Below are 17094 nucleotides of genomic sequence, written 5' to 3' on the forward strand. Positions count from 1 at the left end.
TAAAGAGGCGTTCATTGTATTGCTGACATTCACTGAAACATATTTTTTTGCCCATATACTTCATGACTTACTTCTATAGTATTTTGAAAAACATTGTGTATGTTTATATGTGTGTATTATATACAAGAATATTACTAAGGAAGCTTAACAATTTTCATGTCCAAATATAGGCATTATAATTAAGTAGATGGCTAAGAGCAGGTAGAACTATTAACTGAGTAAATAAATAGCCAAGAACTTGAAAAACAGAGCATTTGGAAGTCAGGAACATTTCTTGTTTCATATGACTTGTACTATAGAATTTGTGGTTTTTAAGATAGTGAAGTGATGTTGGAAGATTAATATTAACCTTTTTGTATCGAGTTTAGTCTTGGTAATAACTAAATTCTGGAATTCTATTGGAGTAGGGTGGATGGAATTTACTGTGTTTTAATGATCCCTTCAGGATTGAAACATGTCCCGGTTGGTTCTAACTGGCTCTACTACTTACTAGGTGAAAGGTTTTGATGTGTACCGGGGGTCATAACCTCAGATACCCTCCTGTATCACCTTGGGATGAAGCCCTAACCAGAAAAGTTCTCATAATAAGGAACACTGTTGCATAATTGGGGTTCTGCCACACCAACATTCTGTAAATCCAGTATATTGAGATACCAACATTAGTAACATATTTTCTGATTGTAGAAACTGTTCATTTTAGGAGGTTTAGAAAATACAGAGAGAATAAAGAAGAAGAAAAAAGATCTGTAAACTCCGGAGTGATTATTTTGATGTATTTCAGGTCTTAAAAAATAAATATATTTCACAGATTTGGTTTATAGTTTACATGTAGCTTGGTCTCTTGCCTTATTTGAAATTTCATTGTTCAAATTTTCCTAAACTATATCGTCTCTAATTGAGTCTTATTCCTTTGTATGGTTTTACTGTATTTGATTTAACTAGTCACCTGTTGTTTGACATGCATTGCCTAAGGTTTTTGTGTGTATTTTTATGATTAAAATTTTGCTCTTCAAGCTACATAATTTGGATTTTTAATAGAAAAATAAGAAAATTGCAAATAATGCAAATGAGGGGGAAAACTTACCCAAAGTTATTACCTGTCATTGTGATATGTATCTTTGCAAACTTTTTTTTGTGGTATATAAACCAATGTGTGTGTTTTATACAAAAGGGAAATTGTATATTTGAAACTTTTTTATCTTGATGGTAGTGTGAATATATGTCATTTTGTTCTGTTTCTTTTTAATACAGTAGCCTTATTATTCTGGCTGTAGTATTAATTAGTTTTTTTAAAAGTCAGGTATTTGGGCAATTTAGAAAGTGAAAGAAAATAAAAATCCAAGTTGTCTCACCACTCAGAAATAACTATTAACATTTTTGTTTATGGATTTCTATATTCAAATTTTTTAATCCTCCCCCCCCCCTTTTTTTTCGTTTTTGGAAAAAATAAGATTGTATGATACATGCCACTTAATAGTATACCTTTCATTTATCACGAACATTTTTCTAGGACTACATTACCGTTATCCTCACTGATGTCAGAATTACTAGACTCTTGCTCTTTATAGCATTACAAAAGACAGATTATATTTGTACATAGTTATCCTGTTATTTATTAGAATTGACATACAGGAAAATGGACTTTTTTGGATGTGTGCAGTTCTGTTGATTTTGTAGTGACCATCTCTTCTCCCTCCTGTGGCAACCAGCTGTTCTTCATAGATTTATCTTTTTGAAAATTTCATATAATTGGTTTGTACAATATGTAACCTTTTGAAATTGGCCGGATTTAATGTAATGCTCTTAAGATTTGTTCAAGTTACTGTATCAATAGTTCATTTTTGTTGCTGAGTAGTATTTCATTACATGACTATACCACAATTTTCTATCCATTTGTCCATTGAAGGGTGTTTGTTTTTCTTTTCCTGGTTTGTAGCACTTATGGATAGAGCTGCTATAAACATTTGTGTAGAGGTTTTTATGTGAACATGTATTTTACTTCTCCAGAGTATATGTAACTGGGAGTGGGATTGGTGAGTCATATGGAAATGTGTATGTTTAACTTTATAAGAAACTGCCAAACTCTTTACCGGTGTCTGTACTTTTTTTTTTTTTTTGGTATTGCTACCAGCAATATTCTAGATTTCCAATGGCTTCACATCCTTTTTAGAATTTTTTATTTTAGCCATTGTGATAAATATTTTTTACTTATCTCATTGTGTACAGTTGGGAGAGTTCATCATTAAATATTTGGTAGAATTTGCCAGGAAAACCATCTGGGTCTGGAGATTTCTTTTTCTAGAGTGTTTCCAACTACAAACTTAAAAAATTTTAAAAGTAGTTATTCAGCTTATCTGAAACTACCAAAGCACCAAAACTTTGAGGCTTAATGTTTTTTTAAAATAAAAAAAAAATTTAACATTTATTCAGTTTTTGAGAGATGGAGGTAGAGCATGAGCGGGGAAGGGGCAGAGAGAGACGGAGACACAGAATCTGAAGCAGGCTCCAGACTCTGAGTTGTCAGTAAGAGCCCAACACGGGGCTCAGACTCAAAAATGGTGAGATCATGACCTGAGTCGAAGTTTGACACTTAACTGACTGAGATACCCAGGAGCCCCAAAACTTTCAGGTTTTCTACATGTGTATGTTGTTTACAGTTTTCCTTATTATTATTGTTTTTAATGAGTATAAATCTTTAGTGATGGTGTCTCTTTTTATTCTTGATAATGGTAATTTGGGTCTTCTCTTTCTTTTTCTTAATCATTCTTCCTAGAAATTTATTAATTTTATTGACCTTTTAAAATGATCAATTTTGGTGTCATTGATTTTTCCCTATTTTTCTATTTTCTCTGTTTTTATTTCCTATTTCCTTTAGTTGTACATTTTATGATTTCAGATTTTATGTTTTCTCCTAGCCTATGAATTATACTTAGAATTTTTTTAGGTATTTGCCTTAAAGTTTGCTATATATATTTATAACCAGTCTGAGTTCACGTTTATTTATTTATTTTTTAAAGTTTATTTATTTTGAGAGAGAGACAGGGACAGAATGAGAGAGAGAGAGAGAGAAAGAGAGAGAGAGAGAGAGAGAGAGAGAGAAAGAAAGAGAGAGAGAAAGAGAGAGAAAGAATCCCAAGCAGGCTTTGTGCTGATAACACGGAGCCTGACATGGGCTGGATCCCACAAACCATGAGATCATGACCTGAGCCAGAATCAAGGATCGGTTACTTAACCAACTGAGCCACCCAGGCGCCCCCTGAGTTCACCTTAAAATAGCACTGCACAACTTCACATGTAATGCAAATACCATAGAGTATTCCTAACTCTTCCTTTGTTCTTTATGAAGTTGCTGTCACTTATATTAGCCTATCGATGTGCAATAATCAGTAAATTATTATTTTAAACAGTTATCTTTTAGATTAGTTAAGAGTAAGAAAAAAGCATTTTGTTTTACTTCCATTTATTCCTTTTCCTTCACTCTTTTTATTAAGAAAAAATATTTAATAATGGTTGATATGCAGTGTTATATTAGTTTCAGGTGCATGACATAGTGATTTGGCAATTCTATGTATTATGCAGTTCTCACAGTGGTAAGTGTAGTTGCCATCTGTCACCATACAATGTTATTACAGTATTACCAACCGTATTTCCTATATTTTTCATCTCTGTAACATATTTATTTTATAACTGGGGGTTTGTACCTCTTACTCCCCTCGCCTGTTTTGCCCATCTCCCATCTTTCTCCCCTCTGGCAGCTGGCAATTCTCTGTATTTACAGTCTTTCTGGATTTTTCTTTTTTTTTTTTTAAAGATTCCACTTATAAATAAGTGAAATCATTGGTATTTCTGTTTCTTTGACTTATCTCCATTTTAGCATAATTCCAGGTCTATCCTTGTTAATGTAAATGGAAAGATCTCATTCTTTTTTTTATGGCTGAGTAACACGCCGTTATCTGTCTCTTTGTTTATACACATATGCATATACGTATACACACACACACACCACATCTTCTTTATCCATTCATCTATCAATGGACACAGGTTGCTTCCATATCTTGGCTATTGTAAATAATGCTGTAATGAACACGGGCTGCGTATGTCTTTTTGAATTAGTGCTTTTGCTTTCTTTGAGTAAATATTCAGTAGTGAAATTACTAGATCGTATATTCTTTCTTATTTTTAATTTTTTGAGGAACCTCCATACTGTTCTTTTTTACAGTATCACCAATTTACAATCCCACCAGAAGTGCATGAGGATTTTTTTCTCCATATCCTCATCAACATTTGGTATTTCTTGTCTTTTTGATTCTAGCTGCTCTGACTAATGAGAGGTTATAACACATTTTTTTTAACACTGTGGTTTTGATTTATATTTCCTTGATATTTTGTTATTTTGAGCATTTTTTTCATGTGTCAGTTGGCCATCTATATGACTTTATAAAAATGTCTCTTTAGGTGTTCTGTCCATTTTCAAAACTGGATTCTTTGTTTTTTTGGTGTTGAGTTGTAAGAGTTGTTTATATATTTTGGCTGTTAACCCTCTTGTTGGATAAATCATGTGCAAATATCTCTTCTCATCCAGGAGGTTGCATTTTCATTTTGTTGATGGCTTCCTTTGCTGTGCAGAAGCTTTTTACTTTGGTAGTCCAAATAGTTTGTTTGTTTTTTATTTCCCTTGCCTGAGGAGACCTACCCATAAATATGTTATCAGGGCCAGTGTCAAAGAGACTACTGCCTGTTTTTTTTTTTTTTTTTTTTTTTAAGGAATATTCTGGTTTCAGTTCTATTTAAGTGTTTAAACCACTTTGAGTTATTTTTCTATACATTGTAAGAAAGTGGTCGAGTTTTATTCTTTTGTGTGTAGCAGTCCATTTTTCCCAACAGCATTTATAGAAGAGACTCTTTGCTCCACTGTACTTTCTTGCCTGCATTTTTGTAGATTAATTCATCATATTTCATCATTTTGTAGATTAATTCATCATTATAACTTTTCCATTTGTGCCATCTGTAGTTTCTTTTCTTCAGTGTCTTATAATTATCACATTATAGGTTAGTCACCTTCTTGGTTAAATTTATTCCTAGGTATTCTATTCTTTTTGGTGTAATTGTAAATGGGATTGTTTTCTTAATTTCTCTTTCTGCTGTTTTGTTTTTAGTATATAGAAATGCAGCCAATTTCTGGATATTTATTTTGTGTCCTGCAACTTTACTGAATTCAGTTTTTCTCAAGTCTTTTTGGTGGAATCTTTAGAGTTTTCCATATATATAGGGTTATGTCAACTGGAAATAGTGACAGTTTTACTTCTTCTGTACCCATTTGATACCTTTCTTTTATTCCTTTTTCTTGCCTGATTGCTATAGCTAGGATTTCCAGTACTGTTTTGAATAAAAGTGGCAAGAGTAGGTACCTTTGTCTTGTTCCTAATCTTAGAGGAAAAGCTCTCAGTTTTTCACCATTGAGTATGACATTAGCTATGGGTTCATTATATATGGCTTTTTTATGTTGAAGTGTGTTCCCTCCAGACCCATTTTGTTGAGAGTTTTTATCATGAATGGATGTTGAATTTTGTCAGATGCTTTTTCTGCATCTATTGAGATGGTCATATGGGATTTTATCTTTTATTTTGTTGATGTGATGTGTCATATTGATTTGATATTTGGGTACTGGACCATCCTTGCATCTCTGGAATAAATCCCATTTGATCATGGTGAATGATTCTTCTAATGTATTTTTGAGTGAAATTTGCTAATATTTTGTTGAGTATATCTGCCTCTGTTTTCATCAGATACAATTAACCTGTAGTTTTCTTTTTTCATAGTGTTATTGGTTCTAGTATTAGGGTAGTGCTGTAAGCTTTCCTTCATTTTTTTAAATAGTTTGAGAAGAATAGGTATTAACTCTTCTTTAAATGTTTGGTAGAATTCAACTGTGAAGGCATCTGGTCTTGGACTTTTGTTTATTGGGAGTTTTTTTGATTACCAATTTAATTTTATTACTTCTCATCAGTCTTTTCAGATTTTCTATTTTTTCCTGATTCAATATTGGAAGAATGTATGTGTGTAGGTATTTATGCATATCTCCTAAGTCGGCCAATTTGTTGGCATATAAATTTCTGTAGTAGTCTTTTATAAATCTGTGGTCTTGGTTGTTACTTCTTTCATTTCTGGTTTTATTTACTTGAGTTCTCTTTTTTTCTTGATGAGTTTGGCCAAAGGTTTATCAATTTTGCTTATCAAAAAGCAGCTCTTGGATTCATTGATCTTTTTTATTTTTTTAAAAATATCTATCATTTATTTCTGCTCTGATTTGTTATTTTCTTTTTTCCTTTTAACTTTGAGCTTTGTTTGTACTTTTCTACTTCCTTTAGATATAAAATTAAAGTATTTACTTCAGATTTTTCTTGTTTCTTAAGGTTGACCTTTATCTCTGTAAACTTCCTTCTAAGAATTCTAAGTTGGAAGGTTTTTTCTTTTAATACTTTTGTGTTCTCCACTCTTTTTTTTCCCTAAGTTTATATATTTATTTTTGAGTGAGAGAGAAAGCAAGAGTGGAGGAAATCAGAGAGAGAGGGGGAGAGAGAGAATCCTAAGCAGGTTGCACACTGTTAGTGCGGAACCTGATGCGGGGCTCGAACCCACAAACCATGAGATCATGACATAAGTCAAAGTCGGACACTTAACTTGACTGAGCAACCCAGGTGCCCCTACTCCACTCTCTTTTCAGTCTGCTATAGTTCTTATCCTTGTTCTTCTATACGTAAGTTTTTTTTTTTTTTTTTTTTCTTATGGCTTCTTTCAAGAATTTGTGTTTGGTTTTCTGCGTTTGCATATGGTATGCTTAGGTGTAGATTTTCCCACATTTATCCTGCTTTGTATTCTCTGAACTTCCCATGTATGTGGTTTGGTGTATGATAATAATTTTGGAAAATTCTCCATTATCTTTCTTTTCTAGCACTCCAGTTATGCATATATTTTATCTTTCGAAATTGTTGCACACTTCTTGGATTTCTGTTCTATTTTGCTTTATTTTTTTATTAAAAATTTTTGAATCTTTATTCTTGAGAGAGAGAGAGAGAGAGCGTGTGAACATGCATGTACTAGTTGCAGAGGGGCAGAGAGAGAGGGAGACACAGAATCCAACGCAGGCTCCGGACTCTGAGCTGTCAGCACAGAGCCCAAGGTGGGGCTCGAACTCAGGAACCGCAAAATCATGACCTGAGCCGAAGTCAGATGCTTAACTGACTGAGCCACCCAGGCGCCCCATTGTTTTATTTTTTTATATTATTTTTTTCTCTTTACATTTTGGTTTGGGAAGTTTCAAATGACATATTTTCATGTTTGCTGGTTCCATCCTTGGTGGTGTCTAGTCTGGTGATGAGCCCATCAATGGCATCCTCTATCATTTTTGTTTTGTTTTGTTTACTTTCCCAGCTTTTATTTATGTTTTGTGCTTCAAAACACTTGGAGATTTATGTTTTTGCTTAGATTTTAGACCAAAAGTATTATCTGTAGTGAAGGAAGGTGTAGGGTGGGTAATTATCCTCATCATATTTCTAGAAGAAATGAAGAGATGGGTAAGAATTATATTTGAGTTTTATTTTAGGAAATACTCTTTTTCGTAGGCTGTAACTAACTAGGGTCTATAACATTATGTAGAGCGTACTATAAAAAGGAGAAATATACAGAACACACCACTGTATCTATGTGCAACACAATAAAATTCGTCACAATTCTTACCACTCTCCTAATTATCTCTTAACTTGAGAAGTGACACAATAAATCAGTGATTAGACAAAGGTTACGATGTACTGCGACCATGGCGTAGCACAGAGCTATGTTTAGTCCACAAATTTTTTTCATTTACATTTGCTGGGAAAAAAACCCTGGCCTTTTAATTATACTGATGAGGTTTATTTTGTTTCAAAATTTTTACATATTTCAAAATGGTGTCTAAAACTGTACCTGTCCAATGGTGATGGTAGGCTTTTTGATTTTCTTCTCTTTTCTGTTTTTAATTTGTCACTTGTGTTACTGAGAATACTTTGCATGTTGTAAACACTGTTCTGCTTTTCTCAAGCTTTTCTTTAGCTTTAGCTTCTGTAATTTTTGCCCACAATTCTTTGTGTTCCAGTTTCTTTTTTTTTCTCTTTTTGTCTTTCATCTTCGGAGCTAGTAAGGTTGTTGAAAAGCATTTTTATGTCCATTAGGGATTTCAGCATGTTGTATACGAATGCTACAGTTGTCGAATTCCAGTGTTCAATGGAGATTTTTTACAAACTGCGAAATGCAGTTGTCAGCATTTTGTTAATATTTTCCTCAAACTAAGAATGTATTCATTATTACAGCAGGATGGTACCCTTTCTCCAACCTAAAACTGAGAACTGGGTACATACTTGGATATCTGCTTACAAAGGGCTCTTCACTTCTTTTGGACTGTGTTGGTTCAGTGACATCTAAGATTTCTTCAGTTTCTTCTGAAAACATCACCTCTTTCTGACTGCATGTTTTTGGCCAGAATTTCAGCAATCCTATAATCACTGGTTATGTTAGTGTTGTATCTTTTCTTCAGAAAGTATACAACACAGTAGGCTAGCTGAGCATGAGACAAAGCTAATCCTTTTGCAGTGTGGTTAAGAATAAGAGCCATCATTAGAAATATGTTCTGTTTTCAGTGGTAATTGCCTAAAGCCATTGATAATACTACTAATATTTTAAGGAGTTCAGCAACACCCTTGAAATGTGTATCATACATAAACCTGAGGAAAATGTTGTTAATTTGTTTTCTTTTGAATGCTCATAATCCAAGAAATTTCCGATAAATTCAGTGTAGAACAGTCTTCAGGAAGTCCTATTCTGTTAGGTATCTTCACTGTTGAAAAGTCCAGGAACTGTTTTACAAATTTCTGGCCAATACATCACTTTGTAATGCTAGGCTAGAAAATCAGAACTCCAAAAATCTTAAGGCAGACACCAATTGTATGTGAAGCCAAGAGGCCTCGAGTTCATCCTTTTCTGGATCAAAATCTAGATTATCACTTGGAGGAAGAGTATAGAAGATGTTAGCAGTGATCATTTTTACTTTTATCACAATACACTGATTCAACAAATTACTTCACAGTTAGTTGAAACATACTCCATCAGTTCATTCAGTGTTGCTCTTTTAATTTTGTTGATCTTCAAGGCTGAAACAGAGCCCATGAAATCAAACAGATACAGCACCGATGCAGCTCTGACAGAAAGCTCTCATTCATTGGAGGTGGCGTCTTTGAGTTGGGGCAAGGAGTGCCCCTCTGCCTGTTGCCCTTGCTGTGGAGCTGTCAGGAGCCCTGGGAGTACTTCTGCCTCTGTGCTGTGCATACCATTTCAGGATAAAGCTGACTGCTTTCTCTGAGGCCTAGATGGCAGTGCCGGCAGCTTCCATTAGTGGTGATTACCAGGACATTTCCACGGCCCTGGTGCTTAGGAGGGCTACTTGCACAGAACGGGCAGTGGCAGAGGGAAGAGGTGGGGAGAGGTACAGAGAGCTTGTGTCCTTTTGCCCAGTCCCCTTCCCCCAATATAATTCTCTCCTGGGCACTGGGGACCTTTTTGCTGCCTGTCAACCCCTCAGGGCCATATCTCAGTGCTGGAAGTTTCCGGTCCCTGCTTCTCACGGAGCTCCAGGGGCTGAAGGAGGCAAGGATAGGGGAGGAGAGGTTTGAAAAAGTTGCTGATCCTGGGCATGGAGGTCCAGTGGAAGGGAGCCTGAAGTTCAGGAAACTGAGGCAAGGGCTCAGGGGTGTGGATGCTGAGCATGCCACTTGTCCCTTCAGTTTAGGTTGCCAGCCCACTGGCCAGCATCTCAGTGGCTGCTGCCAGTGTATCCTACCTTTGCTTGGAACTTCCTGCTTATGGGTTGCCATTGTGGATCCCCTCCAAGACACCACAGTTGCCACGGTGCCCACTTTTCCCTTTTAGCACTGACCCCTCATTTCCTGGAGCAGTGACATGCTACCTGGCATCCTTTATTTCTGTTAGTGATTTTTAGTTTTTTCATTTCCTTTTGATTTTAGAATTTCCGTCTGCTTACTTTTCCCATCTGTTCTTGCTTCTTGTCCCCCCCGCCTTTTCCCCCATTATCATCCTTAACATTATTAATCATAGTTATTTTAAATTCCCTATTTGATTCCAAAATAAGTGTTATATTTGAGTCTGGCTCTGATGCTTGCTTTGTCTTTGTTTTTTCTTGCCTTTTAAAAGCATGATGTATAATTTTTTGTTGAAAAGTTTGACATTATATGTTAGGAAATAGGAACTGAGATAAACAGATCATTAGTGTGAGATTTTAAATTAATCTGTCCTAGAGTTGTATTGTGTTTAATATTTGCTGTAGGTATAGGTACCAGAGGCTTATTTCTTTAGTGTCCATTTTTGTCTCCCTGGCTGTCTTTGTGCTTTCCTAACAACTCCTCAGATGGAATCTGCACCAGGCAGTAACTCTTTCAGCAGTAATTAACTTACTGTATTGGAGCCCCCCCCTGGTGTGGTGGTAAGATGTAGAGGAGAGAAAGCATCCTATAATCTTATAATTAAATCTCATACTTTTTGTGGGTTTGTGGCCTGGGACTGTGATCTTGATAGGTCTTTCTTAGGTCCCTCCCCCCCACACTGTCCCCCATCCCTCCTGTGAGACAGAAAGGTTAAGAGGGGACCAGAATCAGAGAAATGACCTTTCCACAGGTGGATAAAGTCTTTTCTGTGGAGATTAAGTCTTTGTTAGGGTGAATGCTCTGTTTTCTGTTTCACACTGACTTCTTTGACCTTCTTCCTTGCTGGAAGCACAAGGAGATCTTTATGGGCTCTTCACTCTGAGAATCTGGTGATGTTCCTGGAAGTAAACCCCACAAAAATGGGTGACTCCCCTAAGACTGTGGTTCCCAGAAGTTTTCTCAAAAATACCATTTAAGTCCGTTGACTGATGAATGGATAAAGAAGATGCACACACATACACACACACACACATACATACAATGGAATATTACTTGGCAATCAAAAAAAATGAAATTTTGCCATTTACAACAATGTGGATGGAACTGGGATGTATTATGCTAAGTGAAATAAATCATAGAAAGACAAGTAGATGACTTTACTCATGTGGAATTTAACATACAAAACATGAACAAAAGAGAAGGAAAGCAAAATAATGTAACAACAGAGAGGGAGAATACAGAGAATACAGAGACTCTAAAATACAGAACAAACTGATGGTTGCTGGTGGGGTGTTGGGGGGGCGTTAAGGAGGACACTTGTTATGATGAGCACTGGGTGTTGTATGTATGTAATGAATCACTAAAATTTATTCCTGATATTATTATACTATATGTTAACTAACTTGGATTTAAATTTTAAAAATAAATAAAATATAAAGCAGGGGAAAAAATACCATTTAAGTGTTTGTAGTGGATTAACTTTTTGCCTCCAAAATGATATGTCCAGGTTCTAAGCCCTGGTACAATAATGTGGCATTATTTGGCAATGAAGTCTTTGCAGACATAACTAAGGATCTTAAGGTTGTATGGTCTTGGATTTAGGATTGACCATAAATCCAGTGAGTGGTGTTCTTATTAAGAGTTAGAGGAGGGAGATTTGAGACACACAGAAGGGCAAGGTCATGTGCAGATGGAGGCAGAGGTTGGAATTATGCAAGCTAAGGAATGCCAGAGATTTCTGGCAGCCTCCAGAAGCCAAGACACAAGTGTGAAGCAATTCTTTCTCTGAGTCTTCAGAAAGATCCAACCCTGTTGATAACTTGATTTTGTACTCTGGCCTCCAGAGCTATAAATGTGAAAGAATAAACTTCTATTGTTTTAAGTCACCTAGTTTGTGATTGTTATGACAGCCCTGGGAAACTCATATAATGTTCCTATCAGTTTATGGTTCCAGTTGTTTGTGTTTGAGGTGATCCAGTAGTTCTTGGCTTTGCCTCTCCATATCTTGAGCTGGCAGTTTGCCTTGTGTCCTCAGTTCTATGGTGGGCCCAAGAAAAGCCACTGACTTTCAGTTTGCTTAGCTTTTTTCTTGTTGTAAGGGTGGGAGTGATACCATCCAAGTTTTTCACATGTTGGAGCCGAAACTGCAAGTCCACTATTTTTTGTTTGGCATTTTTTACTTATTATCTTAGTGATTACCACGTGCATTATTAGGTTTTAAAAATGTACAGTTAATTAATACACAGTCTGTTCTTCATTCCTTCTTGCTCTGAAATTCCTCCTAGAACTTTTTGTCTCCTGCTTAGTCTAGACTGTTCCTTATATTTGTTGCACGGTTGCTATCTTAGCACTTTTCTTACTCTCTGGGATTGGCTCCACTATTTCTTGGATTTCATGTCTTCTTCTCTTTTGTTTCCTTTTTTTTTTTTTTTTTTTTTTAATTTTACTGGATAACATCATGTAAGGTTATATGTAGGAGTTAATTTCCTTTTCCTTGCCTGTGTGAAAATGTAACACCCTTGTCTGCTGATTTGGCTGACCGTGGAATTCATTTTCCTTTAATACTTAAGTGGCCTTGCCTTTTTATTTTTCCTGTAGAATCTGGTGTCCTTAATGAGAAGTCTTCTGATGATTCTCATTCTTTTGTAGACTAACTCTATTTCCTTTCAGACACCCTTCTAGGATATTTTTTATCTTTTTTACGAAATTTCATCTAGATGTGAGTACTTACTTTTTGTTATTGTGCTGGATTTTCACAAATCTCTTTATTTTTGCAGATTTGTTTCCTTTAAGCTTTGGAGTATTTTCTTGTATTATTTCATTGTCAGTTCTCTATTTTCTGTCTTTTTTTCTAGAACTGTTATTTGGATGTTGAATTGTCTGGATTGATCATCTGTCTTTTATTTTTTATATTTTCCTTATGTCTTTTTGCTTTACCTTTTCTGGAAAACTTCCTTGGATTTTGTCTTCACTTCTCCAAAAGAAAAAAAAAAAAATTAATGGGGCACCTGGGTGGCTCAGTCCATTGAGCATCCAACTCTTGGTTTCAGCTCAGGTCATGATCTCAGGGTTCCTGAGTTTGAGCCCCGCATGCATTGGGCTCTGTGCTGACAGTGTGAAGCCTGCTTGGGATTCTATCTCCCTTGTTCTCTGCCCCTCCCCCACTTGCTCTCTTTCTCTCTCAAAAATAAAAAATAAACTTAAAAATTAATGAGACATGCTGAAAGACACAAATTTCCAAACCTTTTTTATTTTCTCATTTTTTTTCATAGCATTTGGTGCTGACTTTATGAACTTTGTTACATCTCTTGAGGATACAAATTTGTACATGTTTACATTTTTTTATTTTGAAATGATAAGTTGTAGAAATAAGTACAGTACAAAAAATTTCTCCCTGACTGATGCCTTTATCCTGAATATTTTAGTGTGTATTTTCTACAAACCAGGATCTACTTAATCGCAATCCAACCATAGACTTAAATAATTAACATTTATTTATATATGTATGGACTCTGGTTTCTTTATTCAACTGGATATGTTCTGTTACTGTCATCGTTTATTCTGATGCTCAGATTGTCCTGGTTTGGCCAATAAGAGCCTTTTTGATATTCTTTCTGTCCTTTGGCATCACCTTATCTTTCTTTAACTTCCTTGCTTTGTGGCACAATACTGTACTTCTGGCTTATCTTGTACTTTTCCTGCTTCAGAGGCGGAATTGCCTGTCTTCCCAAGGATTCCTAGTTCTTTTTAAGTGAAAGTGGTGTTTACAGGATCTGTACATTAGGTTGCACATTGCTATTGGACTTTGCTGGTTTTTTAAGAGGACAGCTGGTGTGTTTATGTGTATGTGTTTCATGTGTGTGTTTGTGTATTGAAAACCATAAGTACATGGTGATATTTCTCATTTAGCATTACAGGATTGAACCTAGCTTTTTCTCCCTTATGTTTGCAATTCCCTTCTCTGAGATAGAGAAACTTGACTTCCATTATCCTTAATATATTTACTTATTTAATCAGTCCCCTGGATTTAGCCAGTCTTCATCCCTGCTGTCACTCTTCACCCTCACCCTTGCATGGACACCCTGTTCTGCTTGGGCTGTTAGTCTTCATTTTAGGTTGCTTTACCCTTCTATACCTCTGCATGGAAATCTGCCCTCCCGCCCCTCATCTCCAATACCATTTGGCCTTTGATATTCCTCACCAAACTACTCCTCAGCTTGGATGCCCTCTCCACTGTGCTTGGGCTCTGATACACCTTGTCAAGTTGCCTTTGTATAGATGCCCTCCTCACCTTGCTTTAGAGTGCTGATATGCTATACTAGGAAAATCCCCTTATGTGGATGCTCTCCTTACCATATTCTGGCCCTGCCTCTACCCCTACCCCAGTTTTGGATACCTTTTACTTTTTTACATTTTTTGGTCTTTGATTCTCATACCAGACACCCCCCATCCGGGCTTTTCCCCCTTTCTCCCACTGTACTCTTCTATATCTAATGACTTTAGGACTAAATTGTTTTGGAGAGTTGAAAGGGGGGAGGTGGGTATATGTTTCATCCAGGAGTAATTTTTCATTTTATTATGGTTTTTCACAATTAACTATTATTTGTTCATATTTATGAATAAATAATAAATAACAAGCTGGGGGGACTATTTATGTAGGTAGGACTTACAGCTTTAGTTTAGAATTATCAGGCAGGGAGCTGAGCTTTGCTGTGGAGACTTAAATTCTGGGAATCAGTAGTCCTTTCTCTAAGAATGAGCACTCATCTATAGGAGCTTTACTAGTTTCCCCAAACCGTATGTGTGTGTGGGGGGGGGGGGCGGGGTGGGGGAGCAGCTGGGGAGTTGGAGGATGGAGATTAATCCTTTAGTTTTTGGCCTTCAGAGAAAAATGCCTGCCTACTTAGCATTATTGTCTTAGAGCTTTTGTTGTTGACAGTGGGTGTTAGCTCTTCCATGTAAAGATAATTCCCTATTTTCATTCCTGCGTTTCTCATGAGCTTTCCTTTTCTGAATTTTTAGCCTTTATGGGATTCTGCAGGGCAGTGTGGTATCTCAGTTATAGTTTCCTGAAGTTCTCTGGACTTTCTGTTCGTGGCTTTGTTAGTTATGGATCCATTTTCATAAGTTTGAAAAATTTCTTTCTGGCTTTCTTCTCAGGTTGGGATGTTTTCAGCTGTAAATAGAAATCCCATCTGAAATTTACTTAACAGTTGGGGCACCTGGGTGGTTCAGTCAGTTGAGCATCCCACTTGGGCTCAGGTCATGATCTCATGGTTCGTGGGTTCGAGCCCCTCGTCAGGCTCTGTGCTGACAGTTCTTAGGGAGCCTGCTTCAGATTCTGTAACTCCCACTCTCCCTGCCCCTCCCCTGCTCGTGCTCTGTCTCTCTCTCAAAAAATTAAATTAAATTAAATTAAAAAAAATTTTTCTTAACAGTTAAAAAAAACCCTGCTATAACAAGAAAACTAAAGGTATTGTAGCATAGGGGTTGGTTAATTTGGCAGTTTGATTGTTCTAGCAAAGATCCAGGTCATTTTCTTTTTTTTTTCTCTTTCATCCTAAACTTTTTCTTAAGAAGGGATTGAAACAATCTCTTGCTCTTTTTCTTGTCTTAAATAGTTATGGCAGTTTTGGGCATTACATTCTCATTGACGAACATCCAAAGTCTTCAGAAGGACTTATTTTTCCTTATTTTCTTTGTTTTTAAGGTTGGATAAAACTTTCCCAGAACCCCTGCTCATATCTTACTGGTTAGAGTCCATCTGTCACATGTGTATTTGAAAAACAGTCTGTGTGTGTGTGTGTGTGTGTGAGAGAGAGAGAGAGAGAGAGAGAGAGAGAGAGAGAAATTACTCTAAATAAACTTATCTTTAGACCTTTGCCTCTTTGACCAGCAGCATTTGATATCTGGGGCCTTTTCAGAATCTGCATTTAAGTAGGAGTCAACCAGATAATCTCTGCAAGTCAACAAGATGACTTGATTATTGTACATTAGTATTTGAAAAGTACTGGTCTAAACTAGTAAAGACTTAACCCCTGGGACTGAGAGAAACCTCATTTGTGAAAGTACAGGGTCTCAAAATACCTGATCAAAATCAGGGTTCGATAAGAAGGGAAAAAGGAGGAGGGAATCAGTGTCTGCCCATAATCCTTCCCCCCCCCCCCTTTTTTTTGGTTGTAGCTCTGTGTGTGTGTGTGTGCTTTTTAAAAATCATAGTAGGAGAAAAAGATGAATGGAGGTATACCTAGTCTATCATCTTGAATATGAAATCTGTTATAGCTTTTCTTGTATTGAACCCTGTAAAATATTAATAGTATGCATATATGATGTCCTGTAATCTAAAATTCTATACTTAAAGGTGGTAAAATAGATCCTTATTAATCTTTACTTAAGGGTGTATTCATTTTCTATTGTTTAGTAACAATGTTGCCATAAACTTAGCAGCTTAAAACAATACACATATATGATCTCACAATTTTTGTGTTTCAGTAAGTCTGGGAGTGACTAATTAGGTACTCTGCAAGGCTGCCATCAAGGTGTTGGCCAGGTCTGGGTTCTCTACTGGGGGAGGATCTGCTTCCAAGCTCACCTGGTTGTTGGCATCATTTAGTTCTCTCTAGGCTCTGGGACTGATAGCCTCAGTTTTTTGCTGGCTGTTAGCCAGAGACCTTCATCAGTTTCTCCATAGGTCAGCTCATAGCAAAACAGCTTGCATCTTCAAAGCCAGCAAAGGTGAGAGATTCCTAGCAAGATAGACATTGTAATCTTACATCATTATATACAATCCATCATCTTTGTCATATTCTGTTGGTTAGAAGTCAGTCATAAGTCATGTCCACAGTCAAGGAGAGGGAATTGCACAAGGACACGAATATCAAGAGATTGGGTGGGTGTCATAGGGACCACTCTAGAGATTGTCTATTGCAAACAATGTATACATCTGACCATAAGAACACCTGATGATATGAATTATACATTGTATTCAGGCTTCTACTTAAAATTTGTACTGTACTTTATACTAAGGCATTTGAGAAATTTGCAGATGTAGCCAAATATTTAAAATCATTGAAGGAAGCCTTGATGCTATCTTTGTAATGTTGTCGTTAAACAGGTTCCTTAATTT

General features: G+C 36.3%; 1 protein-coding gene and 1 pseudogene across 1 annotated transcript in view; one reads left to right on the forward strand and one right to left on the reverse strand.

Annotated features, from left to right (window-relative positions):
• LOC123608473 (CD2 associated protein) overlaps nt 1-17094 on the forward strand; it is a 136562-nt gene that overhangs the window by 18947 nt on the left and 100521 nt on the right. The window lies entirely within an intron of this gene.
• LOC123608474 lies at nt 6724-9073 on the reverse strand (annotated as a pseudogene).

The sequence above is a fragment of the Leopardus geoffroyi genome, chromosome B2 (assembly GCF_018350155.1).
Source record: "Leopardus geoffroyi isolate Oge1 chromosome B2, O.geoffroyi_Oge1_pat1.0, whole genome shotgun sequence".
In the NCBI taxonomy this organism is placed as follows: Eukaryota; Metazoa; Chordata; class Mammalia; order Carnivora; family Felidae; genus Leopardus; species Leopardus geoffroyi.